Below are 23,062 nucleotides of genomic sequence, written 5' to 3' on the forward strand. Positions count from 1 at the left end.
GGCGTGGCTCACGGCTGAACAGAAACTATTACACATCCTGAGCAACAACCAAACTGAACACAATGCTGCTACTCAGTCTTAAGGGTGGCATCTGTAAATACTTTCATCAGCTAGAGAATCCAACATATTAATCTGTATATTAAATGGTGAGCTCATAACTCTTTGATGTAACTAGTGGACACACTGGTATTTCAACATTTTTGAAGACTGATACCTGGTAACTATACTTGAGTGCTCTAACTTCATTAACGATGTAAATTACTACAGCACGACTTTTGTTTTTAAAGAAATTATAACTCAACTCTAATAAACTAGACTAGTAAATATTCACAATGTTCAAACTACTCTGGTAGGAAACCACCTTTCCTTTTTTTGCCTTTTCAGGCAACAAAATTTCACCACATATTTTCCTCAGGAAGAATACTGAAGTCACTATGAAAAGAAAGTGACACAAAACTATTATATGACAGAAAACTATAACACCAGAATGCAGATTTTAAAAAATGATAAAAGTGAGCCAAAATAATTTACAAGAAATGGAGCCAAATGAATATCTCTAAACTTGCAGTTTTATATGACTCGCCACCTCAGCCAGTGGTCTTATTATTGTTCCATGAATATGAAAAATATATTCCCTCTCTCATTCCTTCTGTCCAAAATGTCTCTACCATTTTGTCTACTCTATTTAAATTCAACTCATACTTCAAGGTCAATTTGAATCTCACTCGCCATATGAAATTCTTCCTGGCACCTTAGTTCACAGTGATTTCTCCTTCTCTTCAAAATTCCAAATAAAAAGCAAAACTAGTAGAAGAATATAGCAAGTGGTTTTATAATCTTAGAACAAGGAAGATCTTCAACAAGACCCATAAGCCACCTTTGACCACATAAAGATGAAAACTTCTGAAGCTCAAAACACACCAGAAACAAAATTAAAAGACAAAGCATCCCTGGAAAAAAAGAATATACCATATGACTAGTAAGAGTCATACAAAGTAAATACACAGAGAGGCAATTCACAAAAGAAAAAAAAATCCAGTGGTTAATCATTACTGATTAGGAAAATGTGAAATCACTAGGTATATTTTTTACCCTTCGTACTGACAAAATTCTAGAAAGACAGGTGACACCCAATGTTGAAAGGGCACAGAGAAAAGGACAATCTCATCCATTGCTGATATGCATGTAAACTGATAAAATCATCTTTGGAGGGCAATTTGGCAGTGTCTATTAAAATGTCAAACTTTTTGACCCAGCAGTTTTATATCTAGTAATATCTACAAAAGTATTCATTAGAGTGAACAGGTATATATACGTACAAGGATGTTCTATATAGCACTATTTGTGATCACAAAAATATGGCACAACCTAAATGCCCTTGTAGAGGGAAGGCAATGGTCATATACTATAAATTATAATACATCCATAGTGTAGACTATTTCCAAGCTACTGCAATTTTTAAAGAAGAAAAAAAGGAAGTAGATCTAGATTTGCATACGGCTACCCACGCATAGTGTTGAGTGAAAAGAGGCAAATTATATAGGCAAAATCTATGGTGGGGGGAAATATCCTAACAGTAGCTTCCTGGAGGGAGGGGAGGATAAAGACGAACTAGGAAAAAGCATAAGGGAACTTTCTGGGGTGCTGATAAAGATCTCTATCTTAACACGAGTTTGAGATACACAGGTCATACATTTGTTGAAACTAGGCAATACACAAGATTGGTGCATTTCATGGTATGTAAATTCACCTTTAAAAAACCCTTTAAACCAATAATGAACTCTATCTAGTTAATGATATGGATGCTGTATTATTGGGGAGAGGGGGAAGGAAGTATACTGATGTCTGCAATTTACTTTCAAATGGATCTCCCCAAAAAATGAACTGATGTGTGGACACAGAGATGGATGAGTATGTGATATAGTTCAGTAATACTAGTTGTAGAATCTAGGTGATGGGTATTCAGATGTACGTTGTATAACATGATTCTTTTTTTGTTAGAAAAAATGTATGTATAAGTAATTTCTGTATGGGTGGAAGAAAACACATCTACCAAACTGTTAACAGTGGTTACCACTGGGCTGAGGAAGGAAAGAGTAGTGAGAAGGAATGCTGTCACATTTTATATATATATTTATGTGTTCATGTAAGTTTATTAATAGACATATGTACTTCTAAATTCTTCTCGACCAACTGAAAAATAAAGATAGCCAATGAGGTGTGATTCGACATTACAACCTCACAAACAAAATTTTTACTTTTAGCCTCTCTTTATCACTATGTATTATCCTTATATGAAATGCTTTTAAAATTAATATCTTTAAAAATGCAGCACAGGAGCATCAGCTGTAAAGCCATATAAGACTTATAATTCAGGAAGATGTTTCTGAAACTTGTATTATTTACAGATTTTTTTCTCTATGGAGAAAGCCTTATTTAAGAAAATGTGGAGTTAAAATTTAATATGAAAAATTTTATATAAACATAAAGTAACTATCATTTTTTTTGCAAATGAAAGATTGTTAAATTCATCTAAACATAACACTTTAAGGATACTACGCCGCACAATTCAGAAACATATTCCCATTAAAATTAAATGCACTTACCACCTGCAAATTCACTGAGATGTGTTGTAATTTTTCTGGTACTTGCATTTAGAGGTTTTATCTTGATTCGTTCTTTTTTTTTTATTACATCCCAACAAATGGATCTCTCCTCAAGAGCAGTTCTCCATGCGAATCTATTAATGGTTTAACAAATAATATCTCACAACAAAGATAAAAATTGTAAGCAACTAAATATTCTAACCGTAAAAATGTCAATTACGGAAAAAAAAACGTTTAAATTTAGAAATAAAGTGATTTAACTCCACTTAATTCTATGCTTTCATATCTAATCCAGCCAGCCCCCCAAAATCTTTATATGATTACCATTATACATGAACATTCTCTCTTTTGAAACCACCCGGTTCCCATAAAATCAAATTAGTATTACATGTCCAGCATTTGGGCTTCATCAAACTTACTGACCACAAATCACAAAATGACAATAAATTCTGAGGTCACTGATGTGACAAAATCCAATGTAATATCTATCAAGATATTAGGCCTGGACTATCTAATCACAATTGATAAACATAAAATAAAGAGTTTAAAATAGAAGCACATATTAGTTTAACTGTTTTAAGGAAAAAAGTTATCCTCCTATAATGAAACCATTAAGAGAATCAACCATTAAAGTTAGTTTCTACAGTTCAGGCTTAAACAATAATACTGTAAAGAGTTCTAAAAAACATATACTGATTCAGTATTTCACTAATTCAATCACTATCTATATTACTACGCCTTGGCACTGGTATAGATAAGAAAGAGACCATCCTTATTCTCAATAGAAACAAACTAGTAAACAGACATGATCAATACCAAGTAAGACAAAGTAAGACAGAGGGCAAGGGGGCAATAATGCTTCTCATACAGGAAGGGTGTTGGTTCATGGAACTTTTCAGTTATGTAAATATTTGTGTGTACGAGGTTGCAATAAAAAATTTATTTCTTTCGGTAAGCTACCATCAGGAAAAGATTTCTGGAGAGAACAAAACCTGTGGATGAAGAATGGAGGCTCTTCTGAACAAGAGAGCAGAGTACGCAAAGGTATAAGGGCAGGCAAAGAAAATCTAAGTAAACTGAAATGACTAGAGTCATCACATATGGAAGAATGGGATAAAACGCGTTTAACCTTTCGACCACAAGCATCTTTAAGAAATATAGTTCAGGACATCTGGTAATATATACACAGAAATATATGAGATATGTGAGTATGTATTTCACATATATAAAATATATAACTGAAAAAGTTTAATGAAGTGATATTCACCCTGACTATATGTGACATACTCTGATACTGTACTATTTTATTATATTTCACTTTAATAAAAATATATAATGCTGGTCACAGCCTACTAGACTGATTTCATGACCTACAAGAAGAGAGTGATCTAAGAATAAAAAAACACTGTTAAACCATGCCAATGACTTTGGACTTCACCCTGAAGACAGTAGTTTGGAAAGTACTGAAGGATTAAAGGCAGAAGAATGCCATGATGAAATGTGCATTTTGGAAAGAAGAGCAACACTTTGAAGAATGAACTTGGGTGGATGGATAAAGCTCCAAGACTGACTATATGAAATAAGCTAGGCTTACTGGTTACTCAGGTGAGAAATGAGGGCACATGGTAAGTACCCCAAAAGCAGTAACTTCTAAAGGAAGTGGGGAGGGGAGGGGGGTGAGGAAGGAACACTTAAGACAGGAGGTATGCTGGAAAAGGGCAGAATAAGAACTTAATGAGTAAAACTGATAGGACGTGGTAATCAATCATGCAAAGGGCAGATGCTAGGATGACTCCCAAGTTTTTGGCTTAGGGTCTAGGTGAATGGTGGTACCATTCTCCAAGAAAGGAAATAAAGGACAAGTTGTGAGTTTGCTATGCATACTACTTACCATAGCAATAGGAATCTATTACATACTGAGGATGTGGAAAAAAACATCAAAATCATTATCATTACATTTCCACTCCCCTTACAGACTTTTTTTTTAAACTGTACTTTCTCCCAGCGCCACTTTTTCTATGGTCCATGATTGTTAGATTGTGAAATATAACTTGTTTATACTCTAACTTTCTAAGCTAATTTAAAGTGGTCTCTTTGGCTGCACATTTGATTCTTAGAGACAAAATACAGAATGATTTAGTAAAGGAGCTGCTACTCTAGTGGCAATGAATGAATTCGTCTTCCTCTAGAAAAGATCTCAAGCAGAATTAAGTGTGGTACAATGAAGTGCTCTGAAACATGGCCAAAGTCAGTAATTCTGCTAAGGCTATGACTCTAGGGTGGCTTCTTACTGTTGCAGCAAAACAGCAGTTTCTATCAGTAACATTAGGTAACAGCACAAGTCAACCATCCATGAGTCAAACCCTAGTCACTCACTGGCTTAAAATCAAGGAAAAAATCCTACTTTACATTTACAGTTATCAGAACTACATCACAGCCATAGCACCCAAAATGAGATGAACATTTTATCTAGTTCAGCGTCGCCATCACTGTGGAATCAAATCTCACCCACGTGATATAAAAGCAATTCTAGTCTTAAAAACCCAAGAAATTTTGTGATAACAAAGAATATCTCAAAGTTCTATAACTACAAAATGTTGTTAAGTATTTTTAACATTGCTACGTCTGAGACTGCAATCGACAATTTACAGGGCAAACAAACAAACAAACAAAATCCCCCCCCAGGGTCAAAACAAAATGGTTATTATACAAATATATAAAATTTAAACCTTATAACTGCAGCTTAAAATGAATGTTACATATTTATACAGCTATTTAATTTCTGATTTTATCAACTCTGAAAAATTGGTCAAGTATTCTACCTAAAATATCCAGATATAGCTGTCTTTAATAATTAGCCAAAGAGGTAATCCAATTTTTAAAACATCAGAGGTATTCAGTTTATTTCAATAGAGTAGGAAATTAATCTTATACAGACATTTAAGGGAGCCACATTCAAATTATGAAAGAGCCTCTTATTAGCTCTCCAAACTTCAGTTTCTTTTCAAGCTTCAGTTTAACCATCTCTAAAATGGTAATAAAAGTATCAACACACAAGGTGGTTGTCATACTTAAAAGAGAAATTGCCTGGCAAATGATAAACACCTCCAACAATGGCAACTTTAAAGGGGCGTTTGTGGGGGTGGAGGACAGGGGGCACTAAAGATGAGTTGTACATCCAGTCTTACAAACTCCAGGATGAAACAGTGTTTCTGGGTCACCATCATTAAATACAATTTAACTATACCCAGCTGCCTACCTTCTCTAACACTGAAGTCTGAGAACTACTTGTCAGAGATGAGAAACCTCAGATAGTACAGTACACAGCCTTTTCCCTCGCATCACACTATAAGCATGTAGGGAGGTTGTATTTCCACAAGGCTGGCGTGAGGTCTCTTCAAGCAGAAAACCAAAAATAGAGATCTTATCTAAAATAGAGTGACTGAACTAAAGCTTGTAAACTAAATCTCTTTCAGGTAAAAGTGGAAGGACTGGGAAATTAAGCAATGAAGCATGGCAGAAAATCAGGACGTGAATTCAAAAGCTAAGAATGCAGAATTAAAGTAGGGAATTCTGACCCAACTGCTGAGTTCTCCAGGAAGACTCTGTTAAAATGTGGGTATACAAAGTGTCAAAGCATATCAAACCTGTACCATCAATGGTTTCAAGAATCCACTTCCTAGAACAAGTCTTTAAATCACTATGTTCTGGGCAGAACTGAACATAAGCTGTTGCTCTTCTGTGTACCCGCCTCGTGAGTGAAAAAAATGTAAATTAATACCTTTATTAAAAGTATTGCACTACAACGACACACTTCTTCAGAATCTCCCAACAAAAAGCAAAAATAACTGGGAAGGTGTGTGATGATATGAATTAAAGACTACCAAATACTGTTTCAATCAGTACAAAATGTCTAGGCAGGACTCTTCATTTAGGAAGGTATGGGTGTGGGAAAAAGGACAGGACAGGCAAGGGAAGAACTGGAGTTAAATGCAGGGTAGGAACAGAAAGCACAGGTAACCTTTGCTCCAAAAACAGCACAAAGAAAAAACTTCACCTACAGTGAAAGCCAGAAATTAGGCTCTGGCATTTCCTGGGTGTGAATCAGACATGTTCTTCCATGAGGAAAGGCAAGCCAGCTACTTACTTCTATCTAGTACCCACTGCACCAAGAACAGATTGAAAAAAAAAGCAAACAAACCAAAAGGCTAAATTAGATTTCCTTCACACCAGGCTTTACCAGAGCAGACATGATTTAAAACCAATAACACTAAAAGAAAAAAAATCTCTCCTTGCTTGCTGAAGTTGAAAATTCTGCAGCAGGTAAAAAAGTTATTCATTCCATAATTACAGATAAAAGGCTTAAAATCAGAAGCCTGGTTGAGATCACAGTGGAGCACATTAAGTTAAAATTGAATGAATCAGTGAGTAGTAAAATACTAATTTTTACCTAACTTGCCCTTTTGTGGAAGTGGCAGCAACAGATAGATGAAGAGAGCAGAAACCTATTCAGTCTCTTAAATGGATCAAGTCAATCTACCTGAGAGGAAAAGCACAGGGAAAGAGGAGGGCGAAAAGGCAGAAGACAAACTTTGAAAATACCACATTTTTTCCCATGGTATATCAAAAGAGTGAAATAAATAATCTACCATCACTTTAAGATATTTTGGGGAAGGTAGCTACCATGGAGAGCAGTGCTATTTCATGTCTATTAAGATATGCTTTTTAAACTAGGCTAACTCAATTTACCAAAGATTCTTAACCAAAAAAATCACTACTCTGAGAGTGGCATGGACATATATACACTACCAAATGTAAAATAGATAGCTAGTGGGAAGCAGCCACATAGCACAGGGAGATCAGCTCGGTGCTCTGTGACCACCTAGAGGGGTGGGATAGGGAGGGTGGGAGGGAGACCCAAGAGGGAGGAGATATGGGGATATACCTGTATGTATAGTTGATTTCACTTTGTTATAAAGAAGAAACTAACACACCATTGTAAAGCAATTATACTCCAATAAAGAAAAAAAAATCACTACTCTGATAATAAGCAAGACTGGTGTTTTTCCATTTTTCTTCATGTCATTCACCTATATTTTTTACTGATTCAAATCAAAACATTTTCAACTTTAATAAGAGGTATTAATTCATTGATTATTCTACTACATGCTACGATGCCGTTTATATTTAGTGCATTTGAAAAGTTGAAACTGAGCCCTAATGTTTTACTAAAGTAATATAAAATGTCTTCATTCCTTAATATAAAAGTAAAACTGAGCTTAGGGAACAACTTCCTCGTAATAAAAATAGCTTTTCCTCCGCCTTCCCTGTTATGCCTGGTAGTACTGATAACGCCACTATGTAGCCTTCTACACTGAAAAAGATTTTATTGACTCACATTCAATTACAATTCCTGAAAAAAAGCTCCATGGAGACATTACTAGACTTCTAAATTCATTTCTTCACTAATACACGACATTATTTTATCCATGTGCTTTTCCACAGGTTCTGAATCAGTCTCTATGAATTAGAGAAATCAGGCAGTGAGTAAATAAGAAGTAAAAAATTTTATGATTCACTGGTTACTTCTTTAGAACATACCTGTTAAGCTGATGGTTACATGTTTGCATTTTTAAATGCTTAAATTTCTTTTTATTAAGTAAAACACCCCAGAGATAGGCAATGTGACACCGTTTTATTTAAAATATGCTCTAGTTCATTTATTCCAACTACGGCTTCGAAAGTACGTTAAATTTAACAGAAGTCACAACAGTTTGAAGGGACTTAATATAATCCTATTTTACCTCCAAAATGAGGAATTCTGGAATAGTACTACACCAAATATTATTCTAAAAGTATGGAATTATACATTTTTTGGTTATATTTTGATATAATTTTACTAATACTTCTTCAGGTAAATGTTTTAAAAGTAACTTTAACATGTTAAAGGGTCTTAAATTATTTACAAACTTAGCATATGCCAAGTAAGGATGGAAAAGCTAAAATAAGCCTTAAAGAATTTATCCTGACTTCCCGGTTGTATAGATGAAAAATGGCATGGGTCACTGACCTACCCATGACCCCACAGCTAAATAGTGAGAGCAATGGAACTAAAATCTAGTTTTCTTTCCACGACACCAAATCATTTGGTTCCTTCTTTCCAACTGATTTCTCATCTCTTCAAAAATCTTTTTTGCCATGACAACTTAGCACACCTACGGCAAAATAAAGCATCTCTCTGGATTTTATCTTTAAAATAAATAAAATCTAAAGAGTTGGAAGGATTTAACAAGATATTACACCAAAAGCCTTTTAGTCCAGGAATGGCATATACTAAGCAATCATCAGATGATAATTACTATTACTGTTTACTACAAGGAAGGCAGTGAATTTTTTAAAGTACACATATTAGGCCTTGGATCCATTTGACAAATATTTTTAACCTGCGTGCTTAACTATCGTTAGTCGTCATGATTTTATACTGTAACTTTACACTATGATTTATGACCCGCTCACAACGACCTTGATTTTTTTTTCCTCTTGTACTTTTATAGACTGCTATATTGCAATATTTTCAAGTAATAAACTGGTCAGGTTCTCTTAGCCCTAGAGATACAGACATCCTCCACTGACTCACCAGGGATCTTAAAATACGCCCCAAATACAGCTTGAGAAAGACCACAACTTTAAATGGACTCTCCAGTTAAAATCTAGCGGTCTATTACAGTGAATGGTAACAAGTGCAAACTGCTGCCATCCATAAGCCATTTTCTTAAAACCACTCTTGAATCTGGGGGAGGGAGGCAGAAGGTCAGTAAAGGAGCAAACTATTTCTCCTCCTGCAAGTCTTCTGAAGCCTCACCCAGCGATCTGGAAATGAATGAAAGGCTGTGATGGCAAGGATAAATCCCAGATCCCTACGCAGGTCTCCGGGCGCGGGTACAGAGAGGGAAACTACAGTTCACACGCGAGAAACTCAGGGCACAGGGTTTTTTTAATTAAACACACACACACACACACACACACACACACGAAAAACTACCCCAAATCATCTTGACTGGAGCACGAACCCACCCACCACCAGTTATAGGAGGGGCAGTTGGCGGGCGGCTGCAGCTCTGGCTGAAGATGCTGGGAGAAAGGCCAGGCCCCGGGCGGGCAGGGCACGCAGAAGACCCGGGGTTCTGAGCGGGAGCGAGGGCAGGTGCGGGCAGGGAACAGGGCGCGGAACAGGGGCGCAGCCAGGGGCGGGCGGCCGGGTGCCGGGCTGCAGGGGCCAGGGGCCGGGGGGCGGCCGTGGCGTTCTCGCGCCTGCACACACTCACCGGCGCGGGGGGCTCGCCTCTCCCCGCCGCTGTTCTCGCGACCGCCGGCGGCTCTTCCCCCTCCACCTCCGCTTCTTCCCCCTCCGCCTCCTCCTCCTCCTCTAGTCCCGCCGCCACCACCGCCCAAGCCGGGCTGCGCTCCCCTTCCGCTTCCGGGAGCCAGAGCGCCGGGACCGGCGGGTTAGGTGTGCGCCGCCCGCGCGGTGGAGTGACCGGCTGTCTCCGCCGCCGCCGCCGCCGCGGTCCCAGCTGGGCGCCCGGGAGCCGCGATGGGAGCCGCCGAGGGCCTAAAGACCAGAAATCGCGCCTCGAGCGCGCGGAGACGCGCCGCGGCAGCGTGCCCTGCCGGACAGCCATCACCCGAACACCCGTCCGTACCTGACGCACCTCGGCGCCGCCGCCCTCCCAGGCTGCCACCTTCCCAGCTCTGCCCACGCTCTCCTCTTCCTTCCACACCATTGTCCCCGCTCTCCTGAGTGACTGGAGAAGGGCCTTTCTTTGAGGATCGCATTTATCCTCCTCCCGTACTTCGGGAGGGATGCCCCACGGGCCTCTCTACTCCTAACGCGCTCTGGATGTCCTCTGGTACCTTGCTTCAAATTGCAGTCCCCAGCATCAGCATCCTCTGGGAACTTGTTAGAAATGCACCATTTCAGGCCTGCTGAATCAGTATCTGTATTTTAACAAGATCTAAAAATGATTCCTACACGTGCACCTTAAAGATTGAAAAGCACTGGCCTCTAGTGAATGGTCTTGCCCACTTCAAGAGCCACAGTTGCCCAAGACATCCATGATTTTTTCCTATTCCTGTCGGCAACCAAAATCCATACTGAAACAAGCTTTACTTAGTGTTTCAGATGCCATCCAAAAGTTGCTGGCTTTCCCATCCCTGCAACCTAGGAAAAATAAATTGATTCTACACTGCAAATAATCCACCTCCCAATCTCAATTCGTATCTTCATCAAACATCAGAGATATGCTAAAACCTTCCCTCTCCCCCCTCACCTCAGCTGAACAATACTTTGGGAAGGTTAAAATGTTTGCAGTAACCTGAAACTAGAGCTCTGTGACTGCATGCCATGGGAGGAATAATGTGTGAATGGAAGAAATATTACCTGCTACATAAAATCTGAACTCTTTATAGAATGGCATTGAAAGCCATTCTCCACAAACTGGTCCCTACCTACCCCTCCAGTCTCACCTCTAACTAACTTGATTCTTCTGCCCATCCTAGAATGCCCTCCACCTTCCTCTCTGATGATCTTAGTTCCATCTGGACTTGGGAGTCAGCTCAAATCCTGCCAGCCCAGAGTTCCCTCTCTCTCAATATCACACACACTGTAGCTTATTTTGGACCCTTATGTTAGCTTGTATTACTAGGTAGTTTAAAACATGTTATGTCCTGGTTTCTGAATTAATTACCAATACCTCGCAACCTTAAAGACCTACATCAGTGGTTATCAGCGTGTGGTTCCCACACCAGTAGCATCAGAATCACCTCAGAACTCATGAGAAATCCATATTCCCCAGCTCCACCCCAGATCTACTGGATCAGAAACTTTGGGGGTGAAGCCCAGCAATCTGTATTTTATCAGGCCTTTTAGATGATTCTAATGCATGCTCATTTTAAAATTACTGAGTTAAAATATTACCTGTTAATCCCAAAGGAACTCATTGGTAGGGGTTGATTTGACTATATGCAAGTTTTATTGCTTTTCAGATTGAGAACTAAGCTCCTTCACTCACGAATAGCTAGGTTTGAAGGTGGTCACACTTGCTTTTAGAAGAATTATCATTGATTTTCATAATGCTTTTGCTGTAGTAGGATTTTTGTAACTGGGTTTGTTTGAAAAGAAAGAAGTAATAATGATAACTAGTCACTTTGAGGGAGAGGAAACATGGAGTTTTGCCCCCTAAACCCTGGCACTGAATAGCATATTCTTTTGCTCTCTCTTAGCATACCCTTGTGAGAATAAGCTGTGGCAAATGATCTCAACAGGTGCCAAAATGAGACTTAGTTGATGGGCATGTGAATGCACATGACTATTGGAAGTGTACATATTTTTCATGCCCTTTTCTAATGTTAACCTGTTATTAGCCAAATCAGTTCCACAGAGAATTTTCTAAGAAAGGCATGGAAGGAGAGAAGTGGCAGGAAAAACATTCTCAGAATCATGAGTCTTTTTCTCATGGGCAGTATCATCAAGGACCTATCCCTTGCACTGAAGGTCAAGTCATAGTTCTATCATTCATGCTCAACATTGACTGTATTGTCTTGCAACCCATATACATAGACACCTGTGTTAAAGTGAGAGAATAGGAGGATATGGCATCATATAATCCTTTTGAGGAGCTTTTCCATTTAGTCTAAGGATGGAGAAAAGATTTATGTCATGCACTATTTTTTCCCTCCAGAATTTTAGTCTTCATGGTGCCTGTGACTGACTGAAATGTGATTATTAATCCAACTAATATTTATCTGGGAATAGAAAAAGTAGACGAGGACAAGTAGCATTGCTGCCACTGCCAATTTGGCTTCTCAACAAAGGCACAGTCAGGGCATTTATGTGGACAAACTCAGCCAATGACTGTGCTGCTGTGCCTTGACTGGGGAGGATAGAATTTTATTGCAATTTCCTAAAGTCAGTGAAAGTTCAGTCCAGAGTTTAATCAGTACTGGCAAATAGCCCTTGGCAGCTTTGGGTGGATAGCGTTCTCCACCTGCCCAGCTGGGTACCATGCCCTAAACACCCACATTTGATGCACGTTCATGATTTCTGGGTTGCTTGTAGTCCTCTCCCCCATCTGTTTGAGTGGCAGAGTGCCCATTCCACAACAGTCTAATATTCTAATAGTTATTCTTAACCTCTTTGGGGTTACACATCTCTTTGAGCATCTGCTGAAAGTTGTAGACCCTCTTCCCAACAAGTTACACAATTATATAACATGTACATACAGATGTATACATAAAGTTTCACAAGATACTTCACCTTGCCATGTCCCCAGAGCTGAAGTCATGAACTTCAGCTTAAGAACGTAGAGAGTTCTATGTTCCCCAGGACGTAGAGAGTCGGTAAAATAACACTTTTCCCCCCAAATATCAAGGATAATTCTAAAAAACACTGCATTCTTAGGAGACGGAAGAAAAGCAATGCTAACCAGAGGCATAAACAAAGTGCTATGGGAATGCTAAAGAAGCAGCTGGTAGTGTCAACAGGGTGATTCAGGAGTGGCTTCATGGAGAAAGTTCTTGCATCAGATAAGTGAGAATAGGATTTTGATTGGGACAGAGGATCCCTCCACGATGAGGGAAAGTGTAAGCAAAGGCATGGAAGTGTAGAAGTACAAGGGTCCTCTGATGTGGCTCAAATGTGAAACACATAGAAAGAGAGGAGAATGGAAAGGTAGAACAGAGCCAAATCATGGTGAGCTTCAAAGACAATGAGATTTCCAATGAGGAGCCATTAAGCTTTCAGAGTAGGGTAATAGACCTGCTCTAATCTGGAAAGACTATTTGTGAGGGCAGTGGCATCATCAAAAGGCAGAGCAGTGGGGCATTTGGAAAAGTTCTAAATATCCTAAATTGGAACCTATGAGTGAAACCACATGGCTTTGCCTCAACTTTTTAAGGTTGCTTGATGTTTGCTCTAGAGTTTTCTATTAACTTAAATCAAGATGAACCCAAATACTTACAATTGGTTATGTGGGGAAATGTATTTCAGTGAGTTTAGCATCTGGGATGCTGAAAGAGTTAAAATCTGTTTGGAACTGAAAGAGGGAAAACCAACTTGGACTGAAAAGAGAAAAAAAGAAAAAAGCCCTGCCACTAATCAGGCTGGGAGGACAGACACAGATGAAGGCAGCTGCAACGTTAATAGAAAACACTGTTTCTGCCAAGATCAAGCAGCAGTTCGAAATTACAATAACGACCCTCTCTTTGGGTGGTTACTGACCAGTGATGCCCCAGACCACGTGCTATTTTCATTTCTTACTAGGGATACCCAATTGCTCAGTCATCTTGACAACTTCACTTCATGACAACACCCAGTTCCTAATTAATTGCCTCTTTTTCTAATCGTACCTCAAAACAACAACCAATGCAAAACTGATCCCTGCTTCCCTTAGACCATCTTCAAAGTCCTTCAGTGAGAGTCCAGTTCACAAAAAGATGCCTACCTCTTCCTGCTTGTCTAGCGGCAGGCACTCCTCTGATGTGCCCTCCCTTTTTCCAAGGCAATGAATCTGCTTGTTTTCATGCTACAGACTTGTTCCCGGTAGTCTTTGGCTGAGTAAGTTTTAAGAACCCATTTGATAATGAAAGCTACCTGTTGTCAGGACTCAAAAGTCAAGGTTCTTCAGGAAAGAGGTCTCCCTTTCTGTGTCAAAGGCACAGCAAAGTAGCTGCCATTCTCAGTAATGAGATTCAGCAGTTTCACACGTGGACTCTTCCAACATGGGAGGAAGTGATGCTTTGGGCAGATCCCCCTGGCCCCTCATCCTTTAGAGAAATACGGATTTAGATAGAAGGTTTTTAAATGCTTTTAAAAATGATTTTTGTGAGTGGTATTTTCAGAAAACAGCTTATTCTAAGTAAATGGGATTAACAGAATTCCAAGACAGGAATAAAATGGGTCTAGAAAGATGATGGCAAGTTCTGCCCTGATTCGATGCAAAGAACATATTAAAAATAGGGCAATTTTGATGATGCCGACCTCTTTGCATGACAGAGAAAGATTGAGTGAGATTTTCATCGAAAGATGTTATTATAAAGAAAACAGCAAAAAGAGATGGAGAAAACCTCCAAGACAAGACAAGACCATAAAAACAGAGAAGAGGAAGACAAGTTAGAATTGGGAGCTTAAACAAAGTGAAGGGCAGGAGACCAGTAGAATCAAGAGTCCAAATAGGAGGATTTTCTTTGGTAGAGAAGAAACAGCTGCTTAATTCTCAAAGTCAGAGCAAAGAGGAGCCAGAGGGTGACCAGGTGGGAAATCTTGAAGGGGAGAGGAGGGAGGCTAAGAGTTAAAATTCAATGGCTTCCATCTTTGTGCAGACACAAGAACAGGAGGTGCTGGGCTCTCTGAAAGGGAAAGAAAATAGGGGAATGTTCAGCACTAGGAAAGGGGATGAAGAGACTAAAAGGGACAGCCCACGTGGCTCATGTGGAGATAATGTTGACTAGGGGGATAAAACAATTTCTGAGTCCTTCAAAGAAAACCCAGATGCCAGAGATAATAAAAATAGTACTTCCTGCTGTTCTGCATAATAGTACTCATGGCTGTAAAACACTTTAGAGGATTAACTTTTGTTGGTTTCCACATATATTAACTCAACAGACCTGCTTTGGATTCATGGAATCTACATCTAATATAGATGAAAAAAATTGAGGCCACGAGGCATTTCACCTTTTGACACCCTGCAGTGCCACAGCAGGAAGCTGTAGCCTTAGGTGGTAAAAAATGTAATTGACATGGGTGCACCACCAAATAGAGATGCCTGGGAAAATTCCATAGGTAATGCAGGCTCCTAGTGTCACAGTGGAGAAGAGCATGAGGCAAGCAAATGCGTAATTGAGGAATTCAGTGCAAGCGATGGTGAAAGACTGATGAACTATTAGAATGCACTGACCACATCCTGGGTTTATTAAATACCTGTGCTGCTTTGGATAGCAATACCTGCCAAACTGAGAGACATGCACGCCACACACACACACACACACACACACACACACGCACGCACACTTCTGTTGATATCTTTGTTCTTTGCTCTCTTAGTCAAGGAGTAACTTTCACTGTAACTGCATTACAAAAACAAAAAGTCTGTCCCAAGCTGATACCTGTTCTAGCAAGTGACCCCCTTGTTCCCTTCACCTTTTCCTAGTCCACTTTTGCTGTTTGGGGAGAACCTGGAGATATGACCCTACAGAACCATGTAGGCAATAATGAAATAGTGCCAACCTTAGGTTTAGAACATCCTGAACCCAGGAATCGTCCTCGGGTCTGGATTTGTGAATACCAGCATTCTGAGAGACTTTTTCCTGAAGCCGTTTGATCATGCTTGTGCTGTCATTCATTACTTGCCACAGAAATCACCAACAGTCATCATTGAAATCTTTTACGGGCATGCTGTAAACATTAAAAGAGCATGTTAAAATTACACCGTGTGCAGCAGCAGCAGCTGATACTGTTTTATGGAGACGATATTAGCGAGCATGCAAAAGTATCACGCTACCACTCCCTCCATCCCTGTTCCTTACAGGTCCCCTGAAGCCTGACGCTGGACCACAATTGTAACTCTTTAATCACAGCAGAGAATCATTCAACATCATTTCCACGGAACCAATCTTATCCCTTAAACTAGGTTTGTAGTTAATGATTGTAGATACCTTTTTGTACACTCACCACCCAACTTTCTATTTTAAACATAAGGGCAGGAGGATTTTCTTTGAAGTTTCCCAAGGCAGGAAACAACATTTCACCTTTCTTATAGTTCAAGCCAGTGTGCAGGAGTGCACCCTAGGAGTTGTATGACCTGTCTGGCTTCTCTTAGGCTTTGTGTCAAGTGTAATGGGTCTTCTGGCCAGCTGGGACATTGGTCTGTCCTGATTTGTGAAATCTACTCAGAGCTAACTCAAGATTTATTTGGGTTGTCTCATGAGTCCTGCTTGCTCCCCTGGGATCTCCTCCACCAGCCCACCATAAAGTCAGAAATTTCCACCTCTATACTTGAGAGAGTGAGCTAGATCCAGGAGACATCAGTTAAAATGCAAATAACTTGATAACATGTTGGAAATATTGCTAATTTCCTTAGGAGTGATAACAATATCATTATCTTTATTACATAGGAAAATATCCTCATTCTTGGGAGATGCATACTGGAGTATTAAGGGTGAAATGTCATGATATCTGTGATTTACTTTTGAATGGTTCAACAATATAAAAATATGTAGTGAGCACACATATACACACATTCATACAGAGAGATAAAGCAAATATGGCAAACAACAATTGTTGAAATAAGGTGGAGGCTATGAAGGCATTCTTGGATCTATTTTTTCCAACTTCTTGGTATGTTTGAAAATCTTCATAATGAAAAAGTGGGAAAAAATGCAGGCTCCCAAACATATCTCAGACCCAGTGAATCGGATGCCCTGGGTGTGAAACCAAAAACGCATTGCTTGTGAGCACCCAAAGTAAGTTTTAGGCACACTAAAATATGAGAGTTATTGAATTACAGTGCTAAATGCTAATGGAAGCATACATGCAATAGGTATATGAGAAAAAGAGGAAATGATTTGGGGGAGAAAAATCAACTCAATTAAACACCTCTATTTCCTGTGGGCAAAAAAGTGCAATTTAGTTAACTGGGTGAGAGTAATGCTACTCATAAATTGCATGAAAATGAAATTTAAAGAACTTAAAAGAGACTTTTGGTGGAGAACAACAGGAGGATCAAGAAGGTCTGGGAGAACAGCATGATGTTCTTGTTCTAGAAGAAGTCTGAGCAAGTGTTCAGAATTCCTGTGAGCAGAATTCTGCAGTGGCTCCCACCTACTCATTATCTACCCTGGTGGCAAAATCACTGGTGGAGCTTTAAAAAATATATCGACTATTACCTGCTGTACCCAACCCCTACCTCCAACTATTAGAACAGAATTTCTGTATTTAAAATGCTCATGGATAATTCTAATACACAGCCAAGGTTAAGAAGTAGTTACCTGTACAATGAAACCCGAACTCTCTAGTCAGTAAATTCTGTCTCCTCCAGGACGGGAAGCTGTCAGAGCCATCTTGGTACCTCAGTGGGTCAGCCCAGTGCCTGATGCTTAATCCATTCTAAATAGATGTTAACTGGATGAATACACTGATGAGCTACATAGATGAATGGACATGAATTAGGAGCCCTGGGCAATTGTAGATAATTTGAATATCCTAAAATCAAGGTGAGAGAGGGAAGGGAGCTCAAGCGTGAGGCAGAAACGAGGAAAAGTAGACACCAAAGAAAATTCCACCTTCTTTGCCATTTTCCTTAGAGCTATGCCAGGACTCATGATCTCCTTTGCAGACGAACAGGAGAGTGAGGGACATAAAGCCTCTTTTTTCAATCTCTGCACATGGGGGAGCCCCTTCCATGGTAGGTTCACACTGTGTTCTCATGGTCCTGAAAAGCTCCAGGATATTATTTTTTTAACAGTCAAAGATTACTAAATCCCATGGATCCCAGGGCCCCTGATGGAGGCATCCCTTTAGTGTCTTACTTGAACTGCTGTAAGATGTAAAATCTGTGTATCCATTTAAATATTTATCTATTTCTTGCCTGAGGTTTGGGCAGGATGCAGGTTTCCTTTAGTAATGGAATTGTGACTTATAAAGAAGCATGTACTGGAAACTCTTGTTCTTTGTATATTGAACATAAATAGGTGTGTTTCCCTTAGCTGGTAGACAAGAGGAAGTTGTGATCATTTCCTTGAGAAACATTAACCCAAGTCCCCACCCAGAGATGGGTCATTGGTGATTGTATCTTTTGGATGAAAGGAGGAGGAACAAAACAAAATAGGAGAGAGGAAGGCAATAAAATGAAAATCTGAGCTCTCTCCCGGATATGTGGGTGGATAAGTGGGGCCTGGCTTTGGAAAACTAGTATTTCAGGAAAGTCCATTCCTTTGCTCAAGGTATTATTACTCACCCACTTCACCATTGCCAACTCCTGAATGTGAACAGTAGATTAAACAAGGTGAAGAGGACCCACGGATGTATACTTAAAACTTGTCCTCTGTTCCTGACATGCAAACGTGACTTTCTTGAGATTCAGGCAGAAGAGGTTTGTGCACATGATTTCCAAGCTTTCTTCCAGCTCTTCTGGCCTCCATGCTTTCTCTCCATTCCAATTGACCAGCCCCACTGTTAAAATTTTTGGCTCATGGAAATCTTGTAGAAGCTGAGGAAAATTCTGGAGATCTCCCCTGAAGTATGTCCATATCCACAATATTTGTGCACACTTCAGGTGGGTCATGAGCCCCTCTGAAGCTACTGTTGTAAATCCTTACCATCTAATCTGCTCAAAAAACTCCCCATGGCCTACCAAATACATGCTTAAGACCTGTTGGCTGCCTTTCAAAGCGCCCCACGCTATATACCCTACCTATCCTTTCAAGAGCATCTCCCGAAATTCATTTATTTAGCTTTACATGTATTAAACATCTATTCCTTACAAAACATTAAAGTTATACATTGTAGGCATAGGTGTATGTTCATGTATACATGCAAATATATAAATCTCAAAATATATAAATACATAATATTATAATATATACAGAAATATATCTGATATATCTAATAATACATTACAATAATGTAATATATAAAATATAAAACATATTAGAAATGGAAGAATAACAAAGATGTGTAATATACAGGACTTGCTCACTATTATTGCTTTATAATTTGCATATATTATCTCTGCTACTATATGATAAGCTACAAGCTAGGGGGAAATGTGTTTTATCTATCTTTGGTTATCCGAGGGTCCTCAGAATAGTGTCATGTATAGAATAAATGATCAGTAAAAATTCAGAGAACACATAACATTCTTAATTAGGAATTAAATTGACAGGTTAAGGAGACTATGTACACCAATAGCTTTGATAAATTATCAAAGCTAAGTTAACCACCCTCTGTAGGGAATACTTAATGCCAACTTCCTAGAATAGAGATAAAATATATGGGAAAAAACAGCTTTAAAACTTTTGTAAAAACAAACCAGAATCCTATATGGAGAGAAGCGTAACCGTAGAGCAATTTATATAGAATATCATGCTTCTAATTAAAAACTCAGCTTTATTGTCACCCTTTCAGAAACTATTCAGTCTAAGGTAACTAATTTCTAGCACACTCCTCTATTTTCATTCTTTGCATATCACTTATAACCATCTGATATTTTTCCTTTTCAGCTGATTGATTGATGAATTGATTGATTTTCAAATTGCTTGTCTCCTCCCACCAGAATGTGAGCTCTATAGGACCAGGGACCTTGTGTGACTTGTTTCCTTGCTATAGACACAACTATACACCTAGAGCTATATCTTGCACAAAGCTGGTGGACAAATAAATACCTGCCAAATAAAGGAACACATTCACAAAAATAATACTATGTATTATCTATGGATGTTTATGTACCTTTGCAAAATATAAAAGGTATTGGAAGTGTAAACAAGAATCTTTGGGGGTGGGGTAAGTATTGAGCGGTCAGAGTCTTGGAGGATAGAACTCAGCACGTTAGTTAAAGGAGACTTTACTTACATGAGAAATGGTTTATTTCTTTAAGAAAATAGACAAGAAGCACGAGATGACAAACATTAACTATTCTGGTGGTGAGAATTTGAGTGTCTGTTATATTGCTTTTTGTACTTTTCTCTATCTTTTAAATTTCTCAAAACAATTTTTTTTAAAAGGTCTGAATAGAGAAGAGTGAATTTATCCTAGCTTTACAGGATCTAAAGCTCTGATGTGCTGTTACCTACACTTGATCATCACAGTAATTCTGAAGTAATTATTACCAGCCTTATTTTTTACAGGAGGAAAAGGAGACCAAGCTTGATAAGGGGGCTTGCTGATAAAGGCAATGCTTGGCTGAGAACCTGACCTAGGGATGATTTCTCTTTCAAGAGATAACATCACTGCCCCATCAAACATGAGGGCTAGACCAGAGGTAAAAAAAAAATTAGTTTTGAGGCCAATAGGCAAGAGACCTAGAAGAGTTAAATCTAAATTGACGAACAACAAATAGGTAAATATTTTAATACAAATAGAAAATATGCCTCACATGATCTTAGGCAAGTTGCTTAAAATTTTAAGGCTTGTTTTCCTCTCCTATAAAATAGGATATTTACTTACCTCATTTGATTCTTTTTTTTTTTTTTTTTTTTTTTGCACTGGGTCTTAGTTGCAGCTCACGGGCTCCTTAGTTGTGGCTCGCCGGCTCCTTAGTTGCAGTACATGGGCTCCTTAGTTGCAGCAGGCAGGCTCCTTAGTTGCGGCTCCAGGGCTCCTTAGTTGTGGCTTGCAAGCTCCTTAGTTGTGGCTTGCCAGCTCCTTAGTTGTGACATGAGAAGTCTTAGTTGCAGCATGCATGTGGAATCTAGTTCCCTGACCAGGGATCGAACCCAACCCCCTGCATTGGGAGCACGGAGTCTTATCCACTGCCCCACCAGGGAAGTCCCATTACCTCATTTGCTTCTTGTGAGCATTGTATAATTTATGTATTTATGTATGACATAAATTATATAATATATATATAAAAGACCCAGCATAGTATCTGGCACTTAATATATTGTTCAATATTTGTGTGTTTCCTCTCAGTTTCTTATGCTGCCATGTATTATGTTGAACAGTTAGAAATTGCCTTTGTTTTTTTAATAAAAATCATTGAATATGGACAATTTTGTGAGGTTCATGCTGCTACTCTTTGAATGTGACCTCTGATAACAACCATCAGCTACCTCATCTTGAATTCACACATGAGGGAAGGGCAGAGCAGAGTTTGAATAAAACTGATGATTGTTTGGGGCTTGGGCTGGAGAGTCTATTTGCAAGGATAGATAAAAGGGATTTGCAAGTGTGTGAGGAGGAGAAGGATAGTCCAATTGGCAGAGAAGGGTTTACATAATCAGGGTTAGGCAATTGCAAGCTAGACAGCTGCTCAATAGCTTTTGGCACCAAAATATATTGACCAGCTGGGATATCATTAATGCTTAACAGTTTTATCCTCATGACCATACCTTGGCCAATTAGGTTGTCTTTGACCACCGAAGGGTATGATATATTCTGATGTAAATGCCACATGTGTATCTGTGTAGCACGTATCCTGTTGCTTTGATGTGTTGTAGAATATACACTAAATATAAATGCATTCGCTTCTTCAGAACACAAGGTTAAATGGTGTGATTAAAGAGGAATAGAATTTAAATAGGCATTAATTTCTTTTAAAAAACAATTATTATTCTGAGAAATACTTTTTTTGTATATTCTGAAAGTAAAGGGATTCAAATAAAATTATTTTTAAGATGAATTTTTAAAGAATGATTTTAGAAAAAGAAATATGGGTAAGGAAAGCCAGTTCTGCACATTTTTCATACAAATAAATACAGACAGGAGAAATGTAATGACTAAAAGACAGTGATTGAAGGACCTTAACAGAAAGCTGTTTGCAGTGTTAAAAGAAACACTTGGACCAGTGTCATTAGCCTATGAAGCCATTTCAGAAATGCTCTTACTAGGTAATTTCCCAATAGTGTCTTTAAATTATGGGACAGGCAAAACAAATAAGGGCAAAATATAAGACAATTGAATGCCACAATATTTCCCAGAATGCTTCATACACTAAAATTTAATACATTAAAATATTTGGAATATTTTTGGAATTTGCAACTGTGACATTGGCAAATAAAATTTGTAATACAGAGTTTTTATACAGTAGCAAAAACACAGTCATTCAAACACAGAACCCTTACTAAACTACCTAATCCAAAATGCATGTGGATAAGGATTTTACCTGTAAATTGTTTTTTAAATTTTAAATCATTTGCAGTTTATTTAATCTGACATGTACTGGAATTCCTTGGTCACTTGCATTAGCATTTCTGGATTAACCTTTAAACCTGGTACTGGTCATATATTTTTCCTTCCCCATAATTTAAGTACTAGTTTGGCTACTGATGATTGTTCCTTATCCCTATGTAAACCACTAAAAGTAACGTCAATGTTCCTTCTTCAAAGCTGGAGATCTGACATCAAGAATTTCATATGGGGAGTATCAAAAATAAGGAGGCAACCAAACAAGTTACTCCTTCTATCTATGGAACGACTTAATCATCTGATAGAAGTCAAATAAAACACGGCCTGAGGGCAAAGGCTGCTATAAGTATGAGGAATCCTTTCTACAAATACCATACAGATATGTATATATACATGCATATATGCATATATACATTTATGTATAAATATGTACATATAGCTTTTTGCTAATGCTTTGACAAGCTATTAAAGAAACCCATTTTTATGGTCTAGTTTCTTTTCCTTCTTCAGATGGAAGGCTTTTACCAAAACTTGTAGACAATAGATCATGTAATATTAG

At 38.7% G+C, this 23,062-nt stretch overlaps 1 protein-coding gene across 1 annotated transcript in view; it reads right to left on the minus strand.

Annotated features, from left to right (window-relative positions):
- ZDHHC21 (zinc finger DHHC-type palmitoyltransferase 21) overlaps positions 1-9,993 on the minus strand; it is a 60,454-nt gene extending 50,461 nt beyond the window's left edge. The window contains exons 1-2 of the mRNA XM_061199064.1: positions 9,932-9,993; positions 2,607-2,740 (exon numbers count right to left, since the gene is read on the minus strand). The gene's annotated coding sequence lies outside the window, so the exon portion shown is untranslated. The remainder of the gene's footprint in view (positions 1-2,606; positions 2,741-9,931) is intronic.
- Positions 9,994-23,062: the final 13,069 nt, after the last annotated feature.

Source organism: Eubalaena glacialis, chromosome 9 (assembly GCF_028564815.1).
Source record: "Eubalaena glacialis isolate mEubGla1 chromosome 9, mEubGla1.1.hap2.+ XY, whole genome shotgun sequence".
Taxonomy (NCBI): domain Eukaryota; kingdom Metazoa; phylum Chordata; class Mammalia; order Artiodactyla; family Balaenidae; genus Eubalaena; species Eubalaena glacialis.